We start from the raw sequence: 27,550 nt of genomic DNA, 5'->3' as shown, positions 1-27,550 counted from the left end.
TGGCCTCCAAAATCACTGCAGATGGTGACTGCAGCCATGAAATTAGAAGACGCTTACTTCTTGGAAGGAAAGTTATGACCAACCTAGACAGCATACTAAAAAGCAGAGATATTACTTTGCCAACAAAGGTCCGTCTAGTCAAGGCTATGGTTTTTCCAGTAGTTATGTATACATGTGAGAGTTGGACTGTGAAGAAAGCTGAGCGCTGAAAAATTGATGCTTTTGAAATGTGGTGTTGGAGAATTTCGAAGACTCTTGAGAGTCCCTTGGACTGCAAGGAGATCCAACCAGTCCATCCTTAAGGAGATCAGTCCTGGGTGTTCATTGGAAGGACTGATGCTGAAGCTGAAACTCCAATACTTTGGTCACCTCATCCAAAGAGTTGACTCATTGGAAAAGACCCTGATGCTAGGAGGGATTGGGGGCAGGAGGAGAAGGGGACGACAAAGGATGAGATGGCTGGATGGCATCACTGACTCGATGGGTACGAGGAAACTCTGGGAGTTGGTGATGGACAGGGAGGCCTGGCATGCTGTGATTCATGGGGTCGCAAAGAGTCGGACACGACTGAGAGACTGAACTGAACTGAACTGAATTATAAACTGAACTCTTGCTAGGAAATAGAACATTGCTAATAGTTTAGAAGTTCTGTGTGGGTTCTGTATTCTCTTCTAGAAGTAACCTACATAACCTACTCTCCCATTTCTGTGATTTTTTTTTCTTTGCTTTTCTTTATAATTTTACCCTTTATGTATGCCTCCTGAAATTACACATTGGTTGGGTTTTATCTGTTTCCAGATATCATGCAAATGGAATTATACTTTCTGTATTCTTCCTGACTCAACATCATGTTTATAAAATTAATTTATATTGATACATATAGCTATAATTTATTGAGTTTTATTTCTGTATAGTTGCAATAGTTTTATATGCTGTATAACAAATTGCCACAAATTTAATGACTTAAGACATCATTTATTATCTCAGTTTCCACGGGGTCAAGAGTTCAGGTGTGACTTAACTTAGTTCTTTCCTTGGAGTCTTACAGGTAGTAATCAAAGTGTCAGCCAGGCTATATTCTCATCTGAAGGCTTAACTGGGGAAGGATTGACTTTCAATCTCATTCAGATTGTTGACAGAATGCATTTTCTTGCACCAATCATGGAGTGATATTCCCTCACCTTGCCATACATCATAATCTAGTCAAGAGAAGAACATCCTATGATCTTTGTCATGTTTTCTCAGAAGCAAGTCATATATTCTGCCTGCATTCAAGTAGAGATTATGTACAGTATAATAGCAGGGGTAGAGATTATGGGGGCCAATTTAGAATTCTGCTTATCACAACAGTAATGTAATATTTATTGTATGTGTAAGCCATAATGTATTCATCTAATCTACCACTGATGGACATTTAGATTGTTTCTAGTTTGGGGACTGTGATGGTTAATTTTTTGTGTTAACTTGGCTGGGTCACTGTGCCCAGATTTTTAGATGTTTTTGTGTGGGTGTTTTTGGATGACATTTAAATTTAAATTGTTGGCCTTTGAGTAAGGCAGAGTGCCCCACATAATGTGAGTAGATTTCATTCAATCAGTTGAAAGCCTGAATGGAACAAAAGACTGACCTTCCCTGAGCAAGAGGGAAACCTGCCTGCAGACTGCACTTTATCTGCAACATTGACCCTTTCTGGTTCACCAGCAGACTGTCTTTGGACTCAAACTGTAGCTATTTCCTGAGTCTCCAGCATGCTGGCTCCCCCATCAAATTTTGGACTTGCCAAGCCTCCATAATGGCATGAGCCAATTCCTTAAAATACCTGTGTGTGTGTATGTATACACAGACATGCACACATACAGATCTTATTAGTTCTGTTGCTCTGGAGGACCCTAATACAAGGGCTATAATTGACAATTATTCCATGAATGTTCTCTGTATATCTCCTGATGAACATGAGGAAGAGTTATGGGTATATACTAGGAGTGGAATTCTTAGGCTGTAATGTGTGCCTCTATTCACCTTTATAAGGTAATGTCAAGCTATTTTTCAAAGTTTTTATGCTCGTTTATACTCTTACCAGCACAGCTGAGTTCCTAGTAATACAAATGCTCAAATTTTTGTCAACATGACTGTGTGTGTATGTTAGTTGTTCAGTCAGCCCGACTCTTTGCAACCCCATGGACTTCAGCCCACCAGGCTCCTCTATCCATGGGATTTTCCAGGCAAGAGTACTGGAGTGGGTAGCCATTTCCTTCTCCAGGAGATCTTCTGGACCCAGGGACTGAAACCAGGTCTCCTGCACTGCAAGCAGATTCTTCACCCACTGAGCTACCAGGGAAGCCGTTGTGGCTCAGCTGATAAAGAATCTGCCTGCAATGCAGGAGACCTGGGTTTGATCCCTGGGTTGGTATGAAATGCTTTCTCATTACGGTTACATTTTCTTCATAAGTGATTAGGTCGAACATGTTTTCATGTGTTTATGGGCCATTTAAGTTTCTTCTTTTGTAAAAGATTTGGTCAAGTCTCTTGCTTTTTATCCACTAGGTATTTTGCCATTTTCTTATTGATCTGTAGCAGCTCTTATGTATTCTAGGTATTAGATCTCAGCAATATGCTATCTTATAGTTCTTTCCTTGTCTACGATGTCTTTTGATGATCAGAAATCTTTAATTTTAATGTAGTTTACATATCACCTTTTTTCTATGTGTTTAGTATTTTATGCTTTAAGAAATCCTTCTATATTCTGCTGTCTTGAAAATGTTTTCCTATATTATCTCTCAAAGGATTCAATTTTGCCTCTGACTCATTGTTCTTTATTTCTCTCAGGAATTTATTTTGAAGAGTTAGATATTATTAAAGAGACACTGCAAGGGTGTACTGCCTTAGGACACTAGGTGGTTAGGACACACAAAGAGGTATCAGAATGGATGAAAGATATGCTTAAAGCTCCAAAAGATAGAAAGGCACTAAAATAAATGCCTATTATATCACAATTTTGCCTAGGTTTAGTTATACAACTGTAATTTGAGTAATCTATGACATAATTGAGTAGTGAAAGTGTTAGTTCTTCAGTCGTGTCTGACTCTGCAACCCCATGGACTGTAGCCCACCAGGTTCCTCTGTCCATGGAATTCTCCAGGCAAGAATACTGGAGTGGGTAGCCACTCCCTTCTCTAGGGAATCTTTCTGACCCAGGGATCAAACCCTATTGCAGGCAGATTCTTTACCATCTTAGCTACTAGGGAAGCCCATAATTAGAATAACCTATGACATAATCCCTAAGAAACAAAAAGCTCTAAATCAAAAGGAAAGTTCATTTGAACTCAAAGACATTTAAACAATTCCATTTATTTTACTCACAACCTTGGTAAAATAAATTGAAAAGCATAATTTTTAAAAAATATGCAGAGACAGTTTTACTTCTTTTCCAATCTTGCTTTGCTACCTAGATAGGACCTCCACTACAATTTGAATAGAAGTTGGGAAAGTGGGAACTTCTTGTTCCCAGTTTTAGGAGTGACTAACAGAAGAACAAACCTGACTAACCTTTGTGCTCTGTTGCCTGTGCTTAGTCATAATGGCTCTGCACCTTTGTGTTACCTTTAGACTGAAACATACATGATAGTCCATTCTTTAGGTCATTCATATAGAGACTAAAATGTTGCATAACAGAGAATAACATGTCTTGTTGGAGGTTGAGAGGAATACTGTGCCCAGATTTACATGGGCAGCTGCAAGAAAAAAGGTTTATCACATCTTTTTTAGGGTCTGACCAGCACCAAGAAGTTCTAAACAGCCAGGCATTCTTCTTCCCCTTTAAGTATGAAAAAAAGCCTGAATTCTTTTTTCTTCCATTTATTTTTATTAGTTGGAGGCTAATTACTTTACAATATTGTAGTGGTTTTTGCCATACATTGACATGAATCAGCCATGGATTTACATGTGTTCCCCTTCCCAATCCCCCCTCCTGCCTCCCTCCCTATCCCATCCCTCTGGGTCTTCCCAGTGCACCAGCCCTGAGCACTTGTCTCATGCATCCAACCTGGGCTGGTGGTTTGTTTCACCCTTGATAGTATACTTGTTTCAGTGCTATTCTCTCAGAACATCCCACTCTCGCCTTCTCCCACAGAGTCCAAAAGTCTGTTCTGTACATCTGTGTCTCTTTTTGTTTTGCATATAGGGCTATCGTTACCATCTTTTTAAATTTCATATACATGCATTCATATACTGTGTTGGTCTTTATCTTTCTGGCTTACTTCACTCTGTATAATGGGCTCCAGTTTCATCTATCTCATTAGAACTGATTCAAATGGATTCTTTTTAATGGCTGAGTAATATTCCATGGTGTATATGTACCACAGCTTCCTTATCCATTCATCTGCTGATGGGCATCTAGGTTGCTTCCATGTCCTGGCTATTATAAACAGTGCTGTGATGAACATTGGGGTGCACGTGTCTCTTTCAGATCTAGTTTCCTCTGTGTGTATGCCCAGGAGTGGGATTGCTGGGTCATATGGCAGTTCTATTTCCAGTTTTTTAAGGAATCTCCACACTGTTCTCCATGCAAACTGTACTAGTTTGCATTCCCACCAACAGTGTCAGAGGGTTCCCTTTTCTCCACACCCTCTCCAGCAATTATTGCTTGTAGACTTTTGGATAGCAGCCATCCTGACTGGCGTGTAATGGTACCTTGTTGTGGTTTGATTTGCATTTCTCTGATAAAGAGTGATGTTGAGCATCTTTTGATGTGTTTGTTAGCCATCTGTATGTCTTCTTTGGAGAAATGTCTGTTTAGTTCTTTGGCCCATTGTTTGATTGGGTCATTTATTTTTCTGGAATTGAGCTTCAGGAGTTGCTTGTATATTTTTGAGATTAATCCTTTGTCTGTTGCTTCATTTGCTATTCTTTTCTCCCAATCTGAGGGCTGTCTTTTCACCTTGCTTATAGTTTCCTTTGTTGTGCAAAAGCTCTTAAGTGTAATTAGGTCTCATTTGTTTATTTTTGAAAAGCCTGAATTCTAACTCAGATAAGATGATTCTCTATAACATTAGTCTATCATCTTCTCAGTCTGCTTGCTTTCCAAATAAAGTTACTATTCCTTGCTCCAACACTTCAACTGTCGTGTTGGCCTGTCATGGAGAAAGCAGTATGAGCTTGGATTTGGTTAGCATGATCAGTAAGTGTGGTATCAGATTAGGTTTTTACGAGCTTGAGAAAGCTCCTTCCTATTCCTAGTTTGCTAAGGGATAAGTGTGTGATGCATTTTGACAAATGCTTTTTATTCATATATGGAAATGATCTCTTTTTTTGCCTTCTTTATTCTGTTAATGTGGTTATAGTGATTGACTTTTGAGTCTTAAACCAACCTTGCATTCTTGGGCTAGATCCTTCTCGAATTGTCATGGTATATTATTCCTGTTACATATTGTTAGAATAAATTAACCATTTTTTCAAGGATTTTGACTGTGTTCTTGAAAGTATTGGTAGACAAATTTTTTTTCTGGTCTTGTCAGGTTTTAAGATCAGGTATGGTTACAAGCAAGCAGGAAGATACTTCTCCCTTCTCTATTTTACGTAAGAACTTTTGTAAGATGCATGTTATTTCTTTAGTGACTGCTTGATATTATAATAGAATTCACCAGTGAAACCATATGAATTTACAGTTCTCTGTTATGGCAAGTTTTTGACAATACATTTAAGTTATTTAATAAATAAAGGACTATTAGTGTTTTCTGCTTAATCTGTGCTGACTTTGGTAAATTGCATTTTTCAAGAAGTTTACCCACTTTAAGTCATCAGATTTTTTGGTACAGAATTTTATATTATTATTATCCTTTAATGTCTGTAGCATTTACAATGATAACTTCTCTTTTATTTCTGATATTAGTGATTTATGTTGTATCTTTTTCGTGATCAGTTTTAGAATTTATGAATTTTGTTGATATCTGAAGATTATCAGCTTTTGGCTTTCTTAATTTTTCTCTCTCATTTTTATGTTTTTAAGTCTTTTCCAAGGTTTTGAACTTGTCTTGTGACCTAAGACGAACAGAATGCCAAGATATTTCTCCAGCGAAGATCTGGTTCAGGGTCTGCAACAATAGTAAGCTATGTGCAAGTTCTGCATGACAAGAGAACTCCTTTATAGAGGGGAAAAGAAGTTGGTAGCGTTATAGTAAACAAAGGGCTTTCATTGGCTGAGTCCTTGCCAGGAAATAAGAAGAGTCCTTCTTCTTCGTGTTGGGCTCTGCTATTGTCCTAGGGCATGAGAACTCTCCATTCTGATTTGCTGACTCTGTTTAATTAAGGTTTCCATTTACTAACTATTTTACAGATTGGGAATACATTTTCTTCACTAATAAAGCCAATATATCAGTAATGTAAATAACAAAGAAGATCTCACCTCTCCTGTTCAGTTTCATGGAAATAGGTAGTCTTAGATCAAATTCCCCAGAAGTAGAATCTAAGATAGGGATTTGGGTGCATGTGGATTATTGAGGGAACATTCTTTGGGAAAAACTTGTAAAGGAGGGAAAGGAGCATAACAGGGAAGCAAAAGAACTGCCAAGCAAGGATTTGGTATTAGATAATGTTATCAGTGAAGTTGTTCAGTCGTGTCTGATTCTTTGCAATCCCATGGACTAAGCCTACGAGGCTCCTCCATCCATGGAATTTTCCAGGCAAGAGTACTGGAGTGGATTGCCATTTCCTTCTCCAGGGGATCTTCCCGACTCGGGGATCGAACCTAGGTCTTCCTCATTGTAGGCAGATGCTTTACCGTCTGAGTTACCAGGCTAGATAACGTATAACCTTGGTCAAATTTACATAGGGGAGGGCTCTGGATATAAACAGCACCACAGACTTGTCTTCCTTTTTGGCAATAGGGCTGCATTTTGACACATCATCTTATTTGACCATTGGCTGTGGATCATATATGGAAAGGACTTAATTTCCTGAGCGAGTTGGTTCCCATTGGTTGATGGAAATTTTCTGGAGAAGAAGGCTATCTGTAAACCACTAACAGCCACCCCCACAGGAGCTGGGGTTAGGTGCTTCGAGCAAGTAAAGGAGATCTGCAACTGTGCTAGTCAACATACAGTGCTAGTCAAATAAAATACAATTTTCAAGTGGAGAATATGCATTGAATATTTAATCACATGCCTTTTAAACAATAAAATGTTTTGATAGTGTTTAAAGAGCTACTTGAAGAATTACTATTATTCCAATAGTAATCCTTACTCAGAGGAATAATATCTTCATATATACATAAGGCTTAAAGTAAGAAAGAATAGAATACAAAGTTGATGTATTAGTTAGGACAGACTGAACCATTATAAAATTTAGACCACAAAAGGTAATGGCTCTAAAGAAGTTTCTTTCTCTCTCAATAATCCAGGTTGAGGTAGGAAGCTGAGAAACTAGCAAAGAAGGCTCTTCTCTACAAGGGCATCCAGGAACTTGAGGTGATTACCACTCTTAAACCCTTCAACACGTGGCTTCTAAGATTGTCATGGGCATTGCCATCCAGTGGATTTGCTATATAACTTATAGACTGCTGCATAACAAACTCAGAAGCTTAAATCAAAACTATAAGATTGACTATTTCATAGTTTTTGCAGGTCAGAAATTTGGGAGTGGCTTAGGTGGATGGTTCTGTCTCAAGATTTTTCATGAGTTTACAGTCAGACATCTGTTGTAACTACAGTCAACTAGGGCTTTCACTGTGGCTCAGTTAATGCTGGTTGTGGGCAGGTGGCCTCAGCTTCTTGCCACACAGGCCTCTCTCTAGGACTGTTTAAATATCCTCATGGTGTGGCAGCTGGCTTCCCTCAGAGAAAGTGATCTAAAAGGGCAAGAAGAAAGTCACAACATCTTTTATGACCTAGACTTGGAAATCATGTTCTCTCTCTTTTGCAATATATAGGTCAGCTATATTCAGCAGTGGGATTCCCTGGTAGCTCAGCTGGTACAGAATCCACCTGCAATGCAGGAGATCCTGGTTCAATTCCTGGTCAGGAAGATCTGCTGGAGAAGGGAGAGGCTACCCACTTCAGTATCCTGGGACTTCCCTTGTGGTACAGGTGGTAAAGAATCCACCTGCAGTGCAGAGACTTGGGTTCAATCCCTGGGTTGGGAAGATCCCCTGGAGAAGGGAAAAGCTACCCACTCCGGTATTCTGGCATGGAGAATTCCATGGACTATATAGTCCAAGGGTTCACAAAGAGTCGGACATGGCTGAGCGACTTTCACTTATATTCAGTGGAGGAGAGGATTACACAGGGACATAAATACCAGGAATCAAGAATCATTGAGAACTACCTTGGAGAAGCATTGTGGAAGGTATTCACAGGTCAAGACTACTTATATTCTATTTGAGTAAATTTATCACACATCTAAATAGCAAGAAAAGCAAGGACATGCAAAATAGATGACCAGCCATGTGTCTTTTGTTATAGTGGGAGAAGGGGGCAGGGCAGTATTTAGATGCACATCTGGCAGACTCTACTACAATTTGGAAAATGAATCAGGAAGAGAAAATATTCAAGAGATGAGTAACTAAAATAAAAACAACAAAAGTTGATCTTAGTGAGCAAATTTCCAACTATGTGTATCCATGCCAACATAATGTTTAAAAATTTCTTTCTGGTTTCATGAAATTGTTCCTGCCAACAGCATCTCAGAGGCAAAAGCTTTGAAATTCCAATAGGTTAACTGAAAAGTCAACATCCTAGTCTTAACTTTAACAAATGCTTTCAATTTATTTTAAGTAACTGACATTAAAAAAAACAGTGCAAAAAAATACTAATGTCTATTAGTGAAACCCAAGACTTAAACACAACAGAGAATATGTAATTTGTCCGCATACTCACTATCTAGAAAACTAGAAACTTAAGAAAAAAATAGCCCACCCCTTCTTTGAGAATCTCCCTTGAGAAAAATGTTTCCTATGCACTGGTTTAGGTCACAGACCAAATAATTCTCACTGCATTTCCTCTGAAAACAGTAAAACTTCAGATAGAAGACATAAGCATTCAATTAAAAGATATTTTCAATTATTTTTGCTTAATGAGGAAGAGACAACCTTATTTGTAACATGAACCTCAAGTGTGGGAAATTTTTCTTCCTAATTTGGCTGTCATATTCTGCATCAAGGAATTCTAATTCAAAACGTTATTGATTTCTCCTAAACATTTAACAGCTCAAAACTAGTTTTTGCTCATATTTCTCTTGAGGATAGGACAAATTCTTTTTAAAGTAAGTTTACTTGACTATACTTGGTTGGAACGACAGAAATAGCACTTGTAAAAATTCTATACTCTCTGAATTGTTTCATGCTGCCTTGGTTACTGTAATAATTTAAGGAGAATATAGCCTTATTTCAAGGTCTGTTAGTCCTTTAATAATGAAGAATTATGTAAATCAGATGGCAAAATTCTGGTCATGGATTATCATCACTCTGTGACAATTTGGTTTATGATAAAAAAAAAAGCAAATATAGTAATACATTATATGTGTTCAATGGAACTTAAAAGTTTTAACCCTGCAACTAGGAGCAGTCATGGTGGGAGGAGAACACACACAGGAAAATAAAATTGAGAACCTTGACTCACTCAGTCATTTGCTAGGAAATGTTAGGCAAGTCATTTAGTCTCTTTGAGCTCTGGCTTCCTCATTTAAAACAGGAATACTAAAAATGTCCTCACCAAGGTATCTGTGGATTAAAGGACGGAAAACAATGTGAAGGCACTTAGCAAACATTTATACAGTACATAAAGGTTTTGTCTGTAATAGAATTTCAGGAAAGAAAACTCAGAGATGTCAAGGGACATACCTAAGACCATATATTCATGGACATTTTCTAGTGTAATTACCACTACATTATGTTTACCCCAAAGCCTCTTGCAAAGGGTCTGTATACCAGTTAGTTGCAACATGATGGGTACAGGACTTAACTGGTTTTATATATAAAACTAGAGTTTCTGTTTTTGTCAGCATGTCAAGGGTGGGGTCTGATCATTTGCATTTCTAACAGTTCCTAGGGTATTGATTTTGCTGGTTGATTTGCTGAGAGGCACCCAGAAAATCTTTTCAATTGGTCAAAATGGCTCAGGAAAAAGAGATGAAGTGTGATTCTCTCAACAAAATCTAGTAAGTTCAAAGTACACACGTTTACAATTGAGAGAGAGAGAGAGATGGCAATAAGGAAGCACAGAAAGAATGGTAGAACCATATCTCAAAAAGAATTATACAATGGTCATAGGCAAGTAGAGCAGACAAGAGTCAAACAGGTTAAAAAATCTACTAAATTTTTAGGAGAGCTGCGTTTGAGCCACCTACCTAGACCAAAAGAGATTGTAATTTTTTTGAGATTTAAAACAATGCTTGGGCTTCTCATTGTCCACCATCAGAAACTGGGGTGAGAAAACTGCTCAGTCCTGAAAGAGGCATATTCCTCAATGTCTGTTTCAGATTCAGCCAAAGAGGAAAATGAAAAATAAAGACTCTTCCAAAAGGCATAGCCAGGGGTCACAAAGAACAGTGAGCAAAAGAAGTGTCTCAAAATCAAGGTGTAATTTGATAAAATTCGTTAAGGAAGGTGGCTCTCAAAAATTCTCCCCAGCAGGATTTCAGAATTCCTACAGATCCCTATTTGCTGTGTATTTGCCATTTTTCCCAAGGAGAGTATTTATTACAATCATCTTGTTTTCTTATGCTACCATTATAAATATATGCATTACATTTCACAGGTACAGGTAGAAGTAGCATCATGATTTGAAACTACCGCATCTTACTCAAAGATCTCAGATTATGTACTTCATGCTGTAATTGTATGGGATTTTGAGGTTTTCTTCCTTAGGGAGTGGGTGAGTATATCTTGCAGGTCATAAGTAGAGTGAACTAAATATTTGGTGACCAAAAGGGGATTAGCTATTAGGGTTGTTCTAAACATTCTGGTTCGTCTTCCAGAGATACGATAGGATTGTACTTCCATGTCCTTTGGCATTGGATATAGATAGGTGGTTTACATTGGCCAATGAATTGTGGGTAAAAATGGTATTTCTCACTTCCAGGCAAATCCTTTGAGAGTCAGTGCATTATTCATATTTCTCTTCTCTCCTATTGTAGTGATTACAGAAACACATGCTGAGATTTGGTCCCTGAGTCACCATGATGTGAAGACCCTCTTGGTGACGGGATTCTGCAGGTAGAGTGATGAAAATATAAATACTTGTTGTGATCAAGCTTCTGAGATAAGGGGTTGCTGGTTACTATAACAAAAGGCAGCACAAAACTCTTTAACTCATTGAGACCACGTCCTGCACAAATGAACTTCACAGGTAAGATCAATTTCAACCAACCTGAGATTAAGGTTTTTTTCCCTTAACTAACCTAATAAATTGTATTTCCAAATAGCAGGTGAAATTGTCTGCCAAAAAATTCTGTCATTGATAGAACCAACAAACTATCTATCTAGAATCTCCAACATCTATGTTCAGTCATTTCATTATAGACTTTGGCTACAACCTGTGCCATATAGTGTGAAATGAAAGGCAATTATCTGGTGAATTTTGTCAGGTTAGATGACTAATATGGATAATCAGGCTTTAAACAACATTTTCCCACAATGCAGTGAAATTTTGTTCTCCCTTGAATTACCCCAAGATAGAAGCTGCAATTTTTACTATATTCTACCTTTCTAGGAAAAGTTGATAGGAACAAACAACTGGTGTTGAGGAGGGAGTGAATCTCCAACAGAATTTTATAAAGATAAAGAATGTTCTAATTTCAGTAATTTTATACACATGGGTATATATATTGTTACATTTTCATATAATTTTTAATATTATTATTTTTAAATGGATTATTACATTTATTTGTGTTTTCAATTTGTGTACAACCATGTAGCTTCTCAGATAGGGATTAACCTAAGGAGAGACTGCAACAATTAAAGGAAGAGTTTTTTTTCTTCTTTGTATAATGAAATCATAAGCAGAACTCATCAGCCCAGCATCATTTAATTGACAAGAGTTTTCATAAAGAAGAGTCCAGGAATAGTTCAGCACAAGGGCCACAAATGACCCCTGTGTTTCAGAAAAGCAGAGTAGAAGAAAAATACTGCAGTCATGAGGGCCTTAACAAAAGTTTATTCTTTGCCCTGTCAAAAAAATATGACTACTTAGCTTGTGATCTGTGGGTTTCAGGGTAAGCAAAAGAGTTTTGTAACTCTGAAGAAACTTCTAGATTCTTAAAGGGAACCCATGAGTAGGCAGAGGGTATGGGTATGCTGGAGAAGGAAATGGCAACCCACTCCAGTACTGTTGCCTGGAGAATCCCATGGACAGAGGATCCTGGTGGGTTACAGTTCATGGGGTTGCAAAGAGTCAGACATGACTGAGCTACTAACACCACCACCACCACAACAACAATGCTATGAGTACAGGGTAGAGTGACCATAAAGCTAATGAAGCATGCATTTCAGGACTCCTCCCTTGAACAGGCCTCCTCCAAGGTCCTAGGAGGGGATGCAGCAATTCTGTATTTATAATTTTTTAAAGCAGTGACCCCTATATCACATAAGCTTCAGCCCCTGAGTTTACATCAGTTTCCATATGGAGGTAGCAAGCTGACTGGAAAGCATTGTCACATCTTCAGGTGTTGTGGGTCAGGTGCAGGACACTCACAAATAGAAAATTAGTCCTTCCCCGAGGAAAGGAGGCGTGAGAGTGGTACCAGCTACAAAACTGCAGGGTGTGGGACAAAATGAAAATGCAGGGCCAGGAAACGTATTTTGTTAAAGGGACTAAAATATAAATCTTTCTCCTTTCTTTCTCTTTCTCTCTCTCAACATGTCACAGAAGTTTAAAGTTGGTATTTAATGTAGTGCTGTCTCAGGCACGGGGATCCTTGTGCAGTGAATGTAGAATCTTTCAGACAGTGGAGAGGTGACCCCTGTTACCCACTAACTGCGGGGTGCTACCCCCACCATCAGCCACTACAGCAATGCACTGCTTTCCAGTCAGGGGTGAGGAAGTCTCCTCTTCCCAGCAGCCTACTGCCCCAACCCACAGTGGACAAGAGACCCCTGGATGCACTACATTCCTGCATCAGGGGTGGGCTAGAGACTCATTCTGCCAAGTCCCTGATCAACATGCTGTAATGACATTTCCCCAGGATGGGGTTGTCACTTCCACGTCCACCTGACCCCAACCTCTCTATGTCTACATCCAGGTCCCCATAGGGGTAAAGGGAAGCAGCCACTACTGGGAGGAGGCGGCGAGGGGGAGGCTGGATATGTCTCTGGGAATCAGAGAACAGGGTGGTGGGCAATGGAGAATCCATCCAGGGTGGTGGTGGGAGGTGGGGCTGTGCATGGGCTATGGGATGCATGTTTCACTGCTCTATCAGAGCCTGCATTTACAAAACACAAATCTGAAGGTGAAAGTACTAAAGAGCTTCAAGATGATGACCACAGACCATTTAAACTCTTGAGCACAGTCTCTAGGAGACTATACCCAAGCAGGTGGTCCTGCTTGAGGGCTTCATGTGCCAGCCAGATTTTTACTCATTCACTCAACCATTTTGATCACTGTGTATGTTAGTTGCTCAGTCATGTCTGACTCTTTGAGACTCCATGGACTGTAGGCCGCCAGGCTTCTCTGTCCATGGAATTCTCCAGGCAAGAATACTTGAGTGGAGAGGTATTCCCTTCTCCAGAGAATCTTTCCAACCCAGTGATCAAACCCTGGTCTCTTGCATCACAGACAAATTCTTTACCATTTGATCTATAGGGAAGTCCTATTTTGATCATTAAACTCTGCTATTTAAAGACTTTAATCCCACTGTCAATTGAAATCTCATTTCCCTGTCTCCCAAGGCAGAACTGAGCTGGGGCCCTGATTATTAGAGGGCCTGGTTCTGAGTTGTCTCCTCCTTCTCTCTTCCAAAGTTGAACTTTGCAGTGTTGGGCAGGACAGGCAAGTGACTGGGATAAAGATATCTTCCTCTTTCGATGGATTGTTGCTTCTCTCTGGTTAACCTTGTTGTTTTGAAGATGCCTTCTGTGTGACAGTCGATTTCTGCCCTCCTCGTAGGGTGTGTGTGTGAATTCTTCTGAGGTAAGGCTTGCCCACTGCAGGAATCCCTGAAGTAGAAGGTGTCACCCCAAATTTATGATTCCACAGCTTTCCACCTGGCCCCTCAATGCTTTATCTCACAGCCTCTTAAAACTATGCTTGTTACTGGCCTTTTCTGCTCCTCCTCTGCCCCCTTGGTTTGGGGTGGGGGAGGGGAAGACTCCCTCTTCTCCCCCAAGGGAGGATGACTCACAAGCCTGAAATTCTCCCTCCTTCTACTCTTCCTAATACATAGTCCAAGTGTGGGATGAGTGGGTGAGGTAATGATCCAGGAGAAATCAGTTGGTTTGGTCTACTTTAGGAATCTTGGAAAAGGCATGTTGTTGCCATTGTTGATCGTTATCTTACAATGTACCGTATAAACTCATTTTGTTTTGGGCTAGGTCCTAGCTGCTAATTCCTGGACAGTAATAATCTTTTTAAAAACATACACATTGGTTCTAGAAGTCAAACGTAATATGTCAAAACTTACCCAATTATTCATGTTAAATATGTTCAATGTTTGTATGTCAATTATACCTCAATAAAACTGTTATAAAAAACAAAAAAAAGACACACACATCAAATAAATAAAAGTGAAAGTCTTAGCCTGGTTCTTCACGACCATCACAAGATCACCACCACTTTCTGGCCAAGGTTCAGGGCAGGCTTGAGGTTAAAGTTGCATTGTTTTGCTGTTGTTATTTAGTTGCTAAGTTATGTCTGATTCTTTTGCGACCCCATGCCTGTGAGTGGGAGCATTATGAACCCAACTCTGGGCAATCAGTCCAGAGCTAAACCACTAAGTCCAAGCACCTTGGCAGAGAAGAGAGGCTGGTATGGACATCAGAATCTTCAGAGAACAGAGAAGATTTGATGACTGAAGGGAGTAAGGGGGATGGGGAGGAAGATGGATGCTTTTCTTCTGTATGGAATTTTCTATGGTCCTCAGTCCACTTATATGAACAGGACAAATGAATTAAAAGCAGCCAGTCTGAAGATTTGACATGAAAATGATATCTGCACATTGAGAATGGTGAGAAAGAAAGCATTAATTATCCTTTTCAAATTATAGCCAATAAATTAGTCATTTCTGGTTTGAGTCATGCTGTCCTATAGAAGGACCACATAAAACAGTGAAAATAGTGTATAATTGTGTGAAGCCTCATTCATTTATCAAAAAACATTTGATGAGTTTCTTTGATGTGCTAGACCTATTATATATTCTGAGGATGAGGCAGTGACCATGACAATGACTCTTGGTGCCCTGAAGCTCACCTTTGTCTTCTGATATAGCTTTCTATATTTGAAACATGATAATCTACATAATTAACATGATTATTTGACCATAAATTTTGGTTAGGTGTATGCTTATTCATGTCTATATTCCTAGCACCTAATACCTTGACTGACACATAGAAAGTTCTCCAAAATTATTTATTGACTAAGTGAATTCATTCACAGTGAGAATAGTATAGCTGTTGAAATTCATCAAAAACACACATATTGTTAATTTGGTGTGACTAAAACTTCATGGAACCAAAATCTATCTCATATATTCTGAAATGTGACACCAAAAAAGTATTTGATTAATGAAATTATGTAGAAAAACATTCTTATAAAGTATATATTCAGAGATCAGTCAGGAGTTACTTTTGTTTGCTTCCATATGGCTATTCCTCTATGACAACAATTTGCTGCTATAAGCCATTTTTTAAAATGGAATCTTTTTAGTAGATTAAATCCAGCTGGCTTCAAATGCAATAGGGGACAATGTAATGGTGGGGGGTAGAGGGGCATAGATGGGATTCTATGACCTCACTGATGACTGACCGAAATTCTTTCCTTGTGTGAGAAATTCTATGTTCCTGAGAATTATTGTTATTTTTTATTGAGGTAAAAACTGTTTTTTATTTATATAAAATTCATATAACATAAACCTCTACCAAGTTCCAAAATATTTTCATCATCCCAAAAGGAAACCCCACCCGGGTTCGATCCCTGGGTTGGGAAGATCCCCTGGAGAAGGAAATGGCAACCCACTCCAGTATTCATGCCTGGAAAATCCCGTGGACCGAGGAGCCTGGGGGGCTACAGTCCATGGGGTCGCAAAGAGTCAGACACGACCGAGCGACTTCAGCTCAGCTCAGCTCAGCAGCTGAGAATTTTTAAATTTTTGGCTCCATGTAAAACTAACCCTATCATCTCCATAATAGAGGAATAACATGAAAATTATTTTCCTCCCAAAAGTATAAAAATAGTTATAAATAATAGGGTTTTCAGGGCTAGCCAGGGGCCAATGTGTGATTCCAGGAGTGATGACTTCCTGACCTCTGGGTGATCCTAGAACACTAAAATGTCAACTGAGTTTTGAAGAATATTTAAGATTTTCAGACTTAAGTGATTTTGAATTATCAACAACCAGGCAATCAGCAGATTTGGCAAGTAGTTAAAAATAAAGTGTGGATTCAAAGATTATAAATGGACTGGGAGGTGAAGAAAGCTGCAAACACTACACTAACAGCCTCCAGAAATGGCCTCTTTACAACTCTGACTGTACTGATGGAGAATATGTACTAGGGAAGGGACGCAGATGTTTGGGGGAAGGACCAAGAGGCCTCTTGGAGAGAAAATCTGACCTAATAGAAGAGCCTGGAGGAAAAGTTTGGGCCAGAAACAAAGGCTGAGTCACCAGAAGGGCATGGTTTCTCTGATTCCAGTACTATATTTGTCATTCAGATTCCTCTTCTAACCCAGATTTCTCTTGGGGCTCATGTTGGGGTGGGGTAGGGTGGGAGACATGGTGAGTAAAAAAATGGAAAATTGAAAGAGCTGCTCAGCTAAAAAGGAGGAGTCCTGAACTAGACTAAGGCTTCAAGCAAATATGCATGGGAAGAGCTAAATGCTGGGCATTTATTAGACAAGGAGGATATAACGATATTATAAAGAAGATAGGCAAATTCCTGTCCAAAAGAAGTTTATAGTCTGGAGGTAGATATTTAAAATAGGACTACATAAATCCCAATTATTGAACAGGAAAGACAGTGCAGTTGGGAAGGAAATGGAAGGCTTTCCTGAGGAAACAACATTTCAGCTGAAACCTGAAGATTAAGGGTTGGGAAGGGTGTGTAAGTGTTTTCTGAGGTGGGAGGAGAGTGAGTTTAGGGCCAGTGGAGCCAACTACAGGAGATGGAGGGAAAAGCAGCAGAATACAGTTTATGAAGGAGAATATTCTGCTAGCAACACACCCAGCTCCAGACAGAGCAGAGAATCCTACCCTATTGTAAGAATGTGGGGTGTGACCTGAACTAGGCCCTCAAAGGGTTTGGTAAAAGGATTTGTCAGGTGTTCTGTTTCTCCTCCGAAAATGCACTAGGCCATTAATTTGGCCATATCACATGTCTCAGGCTTCTGTGTATTAATAACATTATTCCAAAGATGTGGATTCAATCTCTCCAAGAAAGTCCAAGATTATTCCAGAATCTGGATCAAGGAGTCAAAACTAAGATATGTGGTACTGGCAGGGCCCGTGTCCTTCCAGGTTAACACTTCTGGCTCAAATGGGGGGCACACGTGTTCATATGTCTGCCTGAGAAACCCCCCACAATATTAACTCCTCTCTGGTAGGAAGGGTGTGGCCATGTTTGTGCTTTTTCAACCATCACTCCTTCAGCAGTAATGAGCAAGCTAATACAGTAATTTTGAGATATAGACACACCACCATCATTATCATGATCACTAGTGGAGAGCGTGTGTGTACTCGGTCATGTCCAACTCTTTGCAACCCAGTGGACTGTAGTCTGTAGCCTGGCGTGCTGCGATTCATGGGGGTCACAAAGAGTTGGACACAACTGAGCTACTGAACTGAACTGAACTGAACTGAAAGATAAATGATTTTGAGAATATTTCATGTGTTTATTTTCCATCTGAATATCTTCCTTGGTGAAATGTCTGTTCATATCTTTTTTCCATATTTTAGTGTGTGCATTCTTACTGAGTTTCAAGAGTTCTTTATGTATTCTGTATACAAGTCCTTTATCTGATATGTGATTTGTAAATATTTTCTCCCAGTCTGTGGCTTGTCTTTTCATTCTCTTCACAGTGTCTTTTGAAGAGCAGTTCTTAATTTGATGTAGTACAATTTATTAAAAATTTAAAATGAATAATCCTTTTGGTTGTGACATCTAAGGAATCTTTGCCTAACCCAAAGTTATTATGATTTTTTCCTAATCTTACTGATAAAAGTTTCATAGTTTTATGTTTTATACTTTGGACTATGATCCATCTTGAATTAAGGTTTTATATGGTAAGAGATATGAAGTTCATCTTTTTTGCATATAAATATTCCATTGTTCCAGCACAATTAAAAAAAAAATAAAACCTGAACTATAACTCCTTCACTGAATTGCCTCATATCTTTGTTGAAAATAAATGGACCATATATGTGTAGACCTATTTCTGAAGTCTCTGTTCTATTCCATTGAATTACTTGACTATTCTGACACCAATATCTTTAAGTCTTAAAGTTATATTGTGTAAAGTCTCCAACTTTGTTCTTTTTTTTCAAAATTGTTTTGGCTATTCTAGATTCTCTTCATTTCCTTACAAATTTTGAAATCAATTCATCAATTTCTAAAATAAATGTCTGCTAAGATTTTGATGGAGGTTGCAGCTGTATCTATAGATCAAATTAGACAGAAATGACATCTTTAAAATACTAAGTCTTCAATCACTTGGGTGTTTAAAAATTACTGATGCCTGGCTACTCCAGATCAACTGAATCAAGTTGGGGATGGGATATGGGTATCATTATTTTCTGAGAAATTCCTCAGTTGATTTTAATGTGCAGCTAGGGTGGTAAACACTAGGCCCTGGCCTCTCTATTTGTGGGGTTCTTCCAGTTTAATCCTCTGAAAGGGGACTAAGTCATGGTGAATAACACAAGGAATTATGGAAGGAACAAGAGATGCTGAGCTTCAGAGAAAAGGTTTCAAGGATACGTGGACTTGAAAGGCTATCATATAGTTGAGGCATTAGATTGCTTCTAATCCAACAGACAGAAACTTGAGGGAATCAGGTATCATTGCAGCCCAAGGAAGTGCTTTCTAACAGTCAGTAATGTCCTCAGAAACAATGGACTTTCTGGGAGAGGCGACTGTGGCAGTCCTATGGGCTGGATAACTCTTTAGTGGGACTCATTGATACAACATTTGCCATGCCCCTACTACTTTACTAACAGAAAAGTTGCAGAGGCTTTTCAGCATCAGAATAATTTTTGGAAGAATGGTTTAGTTAACCACTGTGAATTTCTGATTCTATGAAATATTTATTGAATAATTTTCATGATTTTTTCATGAAATGGCTATTAGTATAGTCTTTACCACATCTCTAAATCTGGGGGGAAAAGAAATATTACTTATGGGTAACTAGTTCTGTGTGAGGGATTGGATACACAGGGGCACATAGAATTATGTGGGAGAGACAGTAAAAATGCTAATAATGGAGAAAACTTAGGCTTCCCTGGTGGTCCAGGGGTTAAGAATCTGCCTGCCAATGCAGGGGACATGGATTCAATCCCTGGCCTGGGAGGATCCCACATGTCATGGGCCAACTAAGCCCCTGCACCACAACTTCTAAGCCTGCATGCTGCAACTACTGAAGCCCACATGTATAGAGCCCATGCTCCACAAAAAGAGAAGCCCCACAAGGAGAAGCCCACGCACAAAAGGAAGAGTAGCCCCTGGTTGCCACAGCTAAAGTATGCAAGCAGCAATGAAGACCCAGAGCAACCACAAATAAATAAATAATAATAAAAATAATGGAGCAATCTTACTGGGAAAAGAAAGCTCAGAATCATGCAACTTCTGAAGGATGTATCTACTGTGTTGATTGCAAGAGAAGGGCAATGATATTGTGCTGTAAAGTTTATATGGAGATTAAAAAAAAATAGCAGTTAAAATGTCTGACAGATTTAAAAATATAATTAGTTTTTTTAAGTGCACATGAAGTGATGGCCATAATTCATCATATATTGGACCACAGAATCAAAAAATGCAAATGATTGAAACCATATAAGCATTTTCTTTAATTACAGTGCAATTAAGCTAGGAAATCAATTATAAAATAATTAGAAAATTACTAAGTATTTGGAAATTAAGTAATACACTTCTAAATAACCTATGGATCTAAGAAGAGACCACATTTAAAATTAGAAACTATTTTGAACTAAAAGAAATATTTTTTTCATATTATGAAAGTACAACATATTAAAAATAAGGCACAACTTAAATTGTGCTCAGAGGCATATTTGTAGCCTTAAATGTATATATTAGAAAAGAAGAAAGGCTGAAAATCATTGTAAGAGTTAGGGAAATAATACCAGCTTAAACCTAAAGGAAGTGTTAGGGTGAGTCAAATGAAATTATCTGTATTCAACAATTTTTTACTTTTACAAACAGTAATTTCATTTTGTTCAACCTAAAAGAAGGAAGGAAATAATAAAAACGGAACTTAATTTACAGTGAAACAGCAAACAAAGTTATAATGGTGAGAATAAAAACTAAAGTTGGTTCTCTATGAAGATTAATATTTGATGTTACAGAGTTCAAAGGTCCTCAGTTCATAAAGTTCAAAATTATTTTTCTCCTCCCCCATCTCTCCTTATTATCATATATTATTTTCCTTTTCCATTATCATTCTCTTACAATTATATAGTAAAGTTTAGTATTGCAACAGATTGAAAGTAAAAGTACATAAGAGAAACCAGCTCTCTTCTATTAAATCTGATATTAAGAGAGACTTGAAATGTGAAACAATGCAATTCTTGTCAATCAATTTTTGTTATAAAATATTGCTATTTTCATTTAAACAAATATTTTTTAATAAAATGGTGTTACTTGTTTAAATGTAATTGGTTTTTAATGAATTAATAAGTATTTTTAAATGGTCACAATTTATTTCTAATATGATAAATATTGATACATACAGACCACACAAAAGTTCTTTAAGGTCTTCAAAATTTTTAAGAATGTAAAGAAGTCTGAGAATCACTGGACTAATAAAATTGATTTACCTCTGATGAGGTTGGTCAAGAAAAAAGTAAAAAAGAAGGCATGAATCTCTACAATAAGAAATAAAAAGTAGATATCACTATATGTCCTACAGACACTAAAAAGATAATATTACAAACACTTTTACACTAATTCATTTGAAATTTTAATGAATTGGCAAATTTCTAGAAATTGTAACTCACTAAAATTGATGCAAAAAGAAGTGGAAAGTATGAACGGTTCTATATTTACTTAAACATTTTATCTCTAATTAAAAACCTTCCTCTAGTAATATACGAAAACCTATTTAAACCTGATGACTATGCTGGTGAATTTTACCAAACAATTAAAGAAGAAACAACACTAATCAATTAAGTCTTCAAGAGAATATAATAAAAAGGAACACTTGCCCACTTATTTACAGACAGCAACATAATTTGGTGCTAAAACCTCATGGGGACAATACAAGAAAGGAATATCACAGGCCAATCTCTTTCATGACAGATGCAAAATTCCTAAACAAAATATTAGCAAATTTAATCCAGTGATTCATAATAGGAGAATACATCACAACCAGGTTGAGTTTAATCCAAGAATCTAATATTAGTTTAATATTTGAAAATTAATGTAATTTATGACATTAATGGAGTAATGGATATCCATTACATGGTCAATTCAACTGATGCAGAAAAAGCATCAACAATTTTTAAAGTTCAATAATTACTCATGATATGAAGATAAAACAACACTTAAAATTAGATATAGAAGGGAATTTCACTAACTTGATAAAGGATAGTTACAAAATACCTATTGCAGACATCATACTTAATCTGAGATACTGAAAGTTTTTCCCTCAGATTGAGAATGTGACAAGGATGCTCAGTGTCACCACCATGATTCAGTACTTTTCTGAAGTCAGAGCAGTAAGTCAAGAAAAAATATATAATAGGCATAAGTATTAGAATAAAGGGAAAATGAAAAGACTATCATATTATTCAAAGATAATATGATACATATATATAAAATTCAAAAGAATCTTCAGAGAAACCATCAGCATTGCATTTCTTTACATTATTTCACTGCTGCATATGTATCCAGTAAAATGTATATATGTGTGCACCAAAAGACATTTACAGTATTTATAGCAGCATTATCTGCAATATTTATTAACTGGAAAAAATTCAAATGCCCATCAAGAGAAAAATGAAAAAATAAGTTGAGATATATTCATAAAATGATATACTATATGGCAATAAAAAGAAACAAACCAATGACAGATGCAATAACATGGAGAATCTCACAAGCATTATGCTAAATGAAAGAAACCAGGAGCAAGAAGTATATGCTGTGTGATAACATTTACATGACTCTCAGAAAAGGCAAAACTAATTTATTGCATTAGAAGAATAATTCCATTTAGAAAGCAGGGAAAGGAACTAGGAAGGGTACAAGATGGAGATTTCTTAAGTGCTGGTGGCGCTTTATTTCTTGATTTAAGTGGAGATGACATGAATACATTCTCTGTGTAAAAATTCATCAAGAATTTTGAGCAGTTAAGAATTTTCTACTTTTCTATATGTATAAATTTCAGTAAAATAATTCATAAAGGTATTTGTACAAGATATTGAAGAAGAGAGATCTTTTCACATGTACAGGCAAATGAAAGACTGTTGAATAAGAAGGCTTAGAGAAATTTCAGGACTGACACAAAAATATTTTGAGATAAATCAAACTGTGCCAAAAGAATGACCATAATATAATTATGCAATTTGACTCAACATTATTATGGGAGAGGAAAAAAATGTAAAAATCAAATCATTCTGTTTTGGTGTTGGAAATTTTTATTAAAGCTTGAGCATTGTTGAAGGATAAATTGGGAGATTGGGGTTGGCATATACACACTACTATACATAAAATAAATAACTAATGAGGACCTACTGTATAGCACAGGAAACTCTACTCAATATTCTGTAATGGCCTTAAAACAGAGACTCACAGATGTGGAGAACAAACTTATGATTGCCAGGGGGAGGGATGCAGGGAAGGATAGTTGGGGAGTGTGGGATGGACATGCGCATACTGCTCTGTTTAAAATGGATAAAGACCTACTTATAGCTTATGGAGCTCTGCTTAATGTTGCGTGGTGGCCTGGATGGGAGGGGCGTTCGGAGGAGAATGGATGTATAGTACGGATGGCTGGGTCTCTTTCTTTTCTGTTCACTTGAAACTGTCACAACATTATTTGTTGATTGGCTATACCATCGTGAAAGTTGCTCAGTCGTGTCCGACTCTTTGCAACCCCATGGGCCGGTCCATGGAATTCTCCAGGCCAGAAAACTGGAGTGGATAGCCTTTCCCTTCTCCAAGGGATCTTCCCAACCCAGGGATTGAACCCAGGTCTCCTGCACTATAGGCAGATTCTTTACCAGCTGAACCACAAGGGAAGCCCTAAAAAGGGGACACTGTGGCTGCATGGACCGGGAAAGGAACCCCGGCCTCCCACGTGGCAGGCGAGTATTCTACCACTCACCCACCCACTCCAATATAAAATAAAAAGCTTAGAAAAATACTCTGTAATGGCCTATAATAAAAAGTGGACATATGTATATTTATAACTGATTCACTTTGCTGTACAGTAGAAACTAACCAACAATGTAAATCAAATATCTACAATTAGATATTTTATGTTCATATTCTTTTTTTAATTTTAAATTTATTTATTTTTTAATTGAAGGATAATTGCTTTACAGAATTGTGTTGATTTCTGCCAAACGTCAACATGAATCAACCATAGGTATACATATGTCCCCTCCATCTTAAACCTCCCTCCCACCTCTCTCCCTATCTCACCCCTGTAGGTTGTTACATAGCCCCAGTTTGAGTTCCCTGAGTCATATAGCAAATTCCCATTGGCTATCTGTTTAACATATGGTAATGTAAGTTTCCATGTTACTCTCTTCATACATACCACCCTCTCCTTCCTCCCCACCCCCTATGTCCTTAAGTCTGTTCTCTATGTCTGTGTCTCCATAGACGCCCTGCAAATAATTTCAAGAGTACCATGTTTCTAGATTCCATATATATGTGTTAGTATATGATATTTTTCTCTTTCTGACTTACTTCACTGTGTATAATAGACTCTAGGTTCATCCATCTTGTTAGAACTGACTCAAATGTGTTCTTTTTTGTAGCTGAGTAATATTCCATTGTATATATGTACCACAGTTTCCTTATCCATTCATCTGTCAATGGACATTTAGGTTGCTTCCATGTTCTGGTTATTGTAAATAGTGCTGCAATGAGCATTTGGGTACATGTATCTTTTTCAATTTTTGTTTCCTCAGGGTATATGACTAGTAGTGGGACTGCTGGGTCATATAGTGGTTTTATTCCTGAATTTTTAAGGAATCTCCATCATGTCTTCAGAGTGGCTATAAACCAATTTACATTCCCACCAACAGTGCAAGAGGGTTTCCTTTTCTCCACACCCTCTCCAGAGTTCATTGTTTGTAGACTTTCCAATAAAGATTTTTTTTAAATGTGAACATTGTTTAGAAAATAATGGTATGGGGTGGGGATGGTAGGAAAGCTCAAGAGGGACAGGATATATGTATACATATAGCTGATTCACTTTGCTGTGCAGCAGAAACTAATACAACATTAAAGCAATTATACTCCAATAAAGAAAGAAAAAATAATGGTACAGAGAATTATAGATGAAATAACTCTCTGTGTAGTTCAGCAACTACATAAAATATCATACTAGAAGCCTTGGAAAAATTGAACCTCAAGTTTAAAAAGACCTCCTAATCTAAGAAAAATATATCATGGCTAAACATAAAATAAAGCAGACATAATTTTAGATGAGATCAGTAATGTCCATGATATGGTAGATCAGAAATTACTGATGGCAAAAAAGTATTACAGAAATAACTTTCAAGGGCCACAAAATCCAACAATAAAAGTTTTTTTCATGACATAAAATGTTCAAAATCAGGCTGAGAACCAACGGAACAAGGTCATCAGTGTAAAATGAAGGAATAGCCACAGAGAAAACCTTTTTTTCTTTCATCCTTATTGAAGAATATTTTAGAAAATGTCTTATTTCTAAACTTCCTATTCTCAGTGTTCCAACCTCTTCTCACTCCCCTCTGTAAAATCTCACCAGGTTATCTGATCTATTCCCAAAATTTCAACCACCGCCTACCTGTGTGTTGATGTCTTCAAATCTTTATCTCCAGCCACCCCTCTCTTTTGAGCTCCAGATCTCAAAACATTCTACTGCTATTTTCACTTGGATAATTCAAGCGCACAACCTCCAAATGTCAAAAGCCAAACTCATGATCTTTTCTGCAAACCTGTTCTTCCTCCTTTGTTCTAAATTGCAGTTAGTCATACAATCTTCCTCCTAGCTGGTCAATATAAAATAATCTTAGAGTCATTTTTAACTCCTCTTTCTCCCTCAACCTCATGTCAGAGATATGAGGATGATATCAACTCCATCAATTGCTTCTATCTCTGAAATTGCTCTTGAATCCCTACCTTGCCATTTCCACTACAATCACCTCATGGCAAGTCCCTTACTATCATTTACCTATACTATTCCAAAACTATCCTGGCTCCCTAGCTTCTCTGCCCATTTCAGTGCCCATTCTCTACAATGCTACCTACATCATCTTTCTAAAATATCAATACAAGTCACATCAATTCCATGCTTTAAAACCTCCAATGGAGGTTTCTTTTGTGGTCCAATAGTTAAGAATTCACCTTGCAAAGCAGAGGACACCGATTTGATCCCTGGTCCTGGAAGATCCAACATGCCACAGAGCAACAAAGTCCCTATGCCACAGCTACTGAACCAGCACTCTAGAGCCCATGAGCCACAACTACTGAGTCCATGTGCTGCAACTATTAAAGCTCACATACCTAGAACCTGTGCTCCACAACAAGAGAAGCTACTGTGATGAGAAGCCCACACAGCAAATGAGGAGCAGCACCTGTTCACTGCAACTAGAGAAAGCCGTATGAAGCAGCAAAGACCCACCACAGCCAGAACATAAAATTAATAAATCTTCAAAAAATGAAAAAAACAAACCTCCAGTAGGGACTTGGCTCTGCTTATGAGATTTCTTCAATTCTGGCAGTAGTGAGATGGCTCTGTTAGACAACAGCCTTTGCAAAGGGATGCTAGCCCCCAACTCAGTTGTCTTAACATATAGGTCTTGATGTAGGTTTTGATGTGCAGCTACTGGTGACAATACTGATTAAAAAAACAGATGTGGTGAGATGTCCTATGTATTTGAATGCTTGGAAACTTGTTTAGCTATTTCCTTATAGTTTATCTTGTTCCAGAAGAATTTCATGATCATTTTACAAGGATCTAAGAAACAGCATATTCAACAAGCATCATAGAGACAGGGAGCATAATTTTGGGCTCATCTTCCCAGCCCCCAAGCAATATTTATCAAAAACTTATTTGAGAGAAGGCACGAGTCATTTCCTAAAAGAAAAATCCTTCATCATTCCTTCTAATCCAGAGAGTCTAATATATACTCTGCATCTTTTATTTATTACAATTTAAAGAAACCATTTTTATTTCTAGAACTCCACACCACTTGGCAAAAGCAACCTTTTCAACTCAGATGTTTGAGCCAGAAAGCAAAAGGTTGGTCATTTTGCATCAATTTAGATCATCAGAGGGCTGATATCTATTTTAATGGTTCCATGAAAGATTGGTCTTTATTGAATTGTACCTATTCATAATGCAATCAACCCGCACTGAACTAATATAACAAATGGCCCTTTGAAACTCACCCAGAACACTGTTCTTCCCTTTTTATAAGTTTCTTCAGGAGACATTTATGTCTAAGCACTAGTATGTCTCTTAAGCAATAGGCTTGTTTGTATTTTATACACATTGAATTGCTGGAAAAGCTAGAAGCAATGTGTAGATCAATAAAGCATGAATTTTTAGCGCCATTAGTGGCTCCAGTTTATGTCCCACCCTTCTTTTATCTTTCTATCTACTTTCAAGTTATGTTTTCTTGGATCCTTGTAAAACGATCATGCAATCCTTCTGGAACAAGATGAACTATAAGGAAATAGCTAAACAAGCTTCCAAGCATTCAAATACATAGGACATCTCGCCACATCTGTTTTTTTATGCAGTACTGTCAGCAGTAGCTGCACATCAAAATCACTTTTGACATTTTATACACACTCAAATGTCCAAGCCTCTCTCTAGACTTACTGAAGATCTTGAGGGAACAGACCCAGGAATTAGTATTGAAATAAACATAAAACTACACAAATTGCTCCATAAAAGATAATAATTGATCAATTGGACTCCATCAAAATTAAGAATTTTTTGAAAATACTGTTAAGAGAATG

This window comes from Muntiacus reevesi, chromosome 3 (assembly GCF_963930625.1).
Source record: "Muntiacus reevesi chromosome 3, mMunRee1.1, whole genome shotgun sequence".
Taxonomy (NCBI): domain Eukaryota; kingdom Metazoa; phylum Chordata; class Mammalia; order Artiodactyla; family Cervidae; genus Muntiacus; species Muntiacus reevesi.
The sequence above is the reverse complement of the archived record's forward strand: the minus strand, read 5'-3'. Positions refer to the sequence as shown.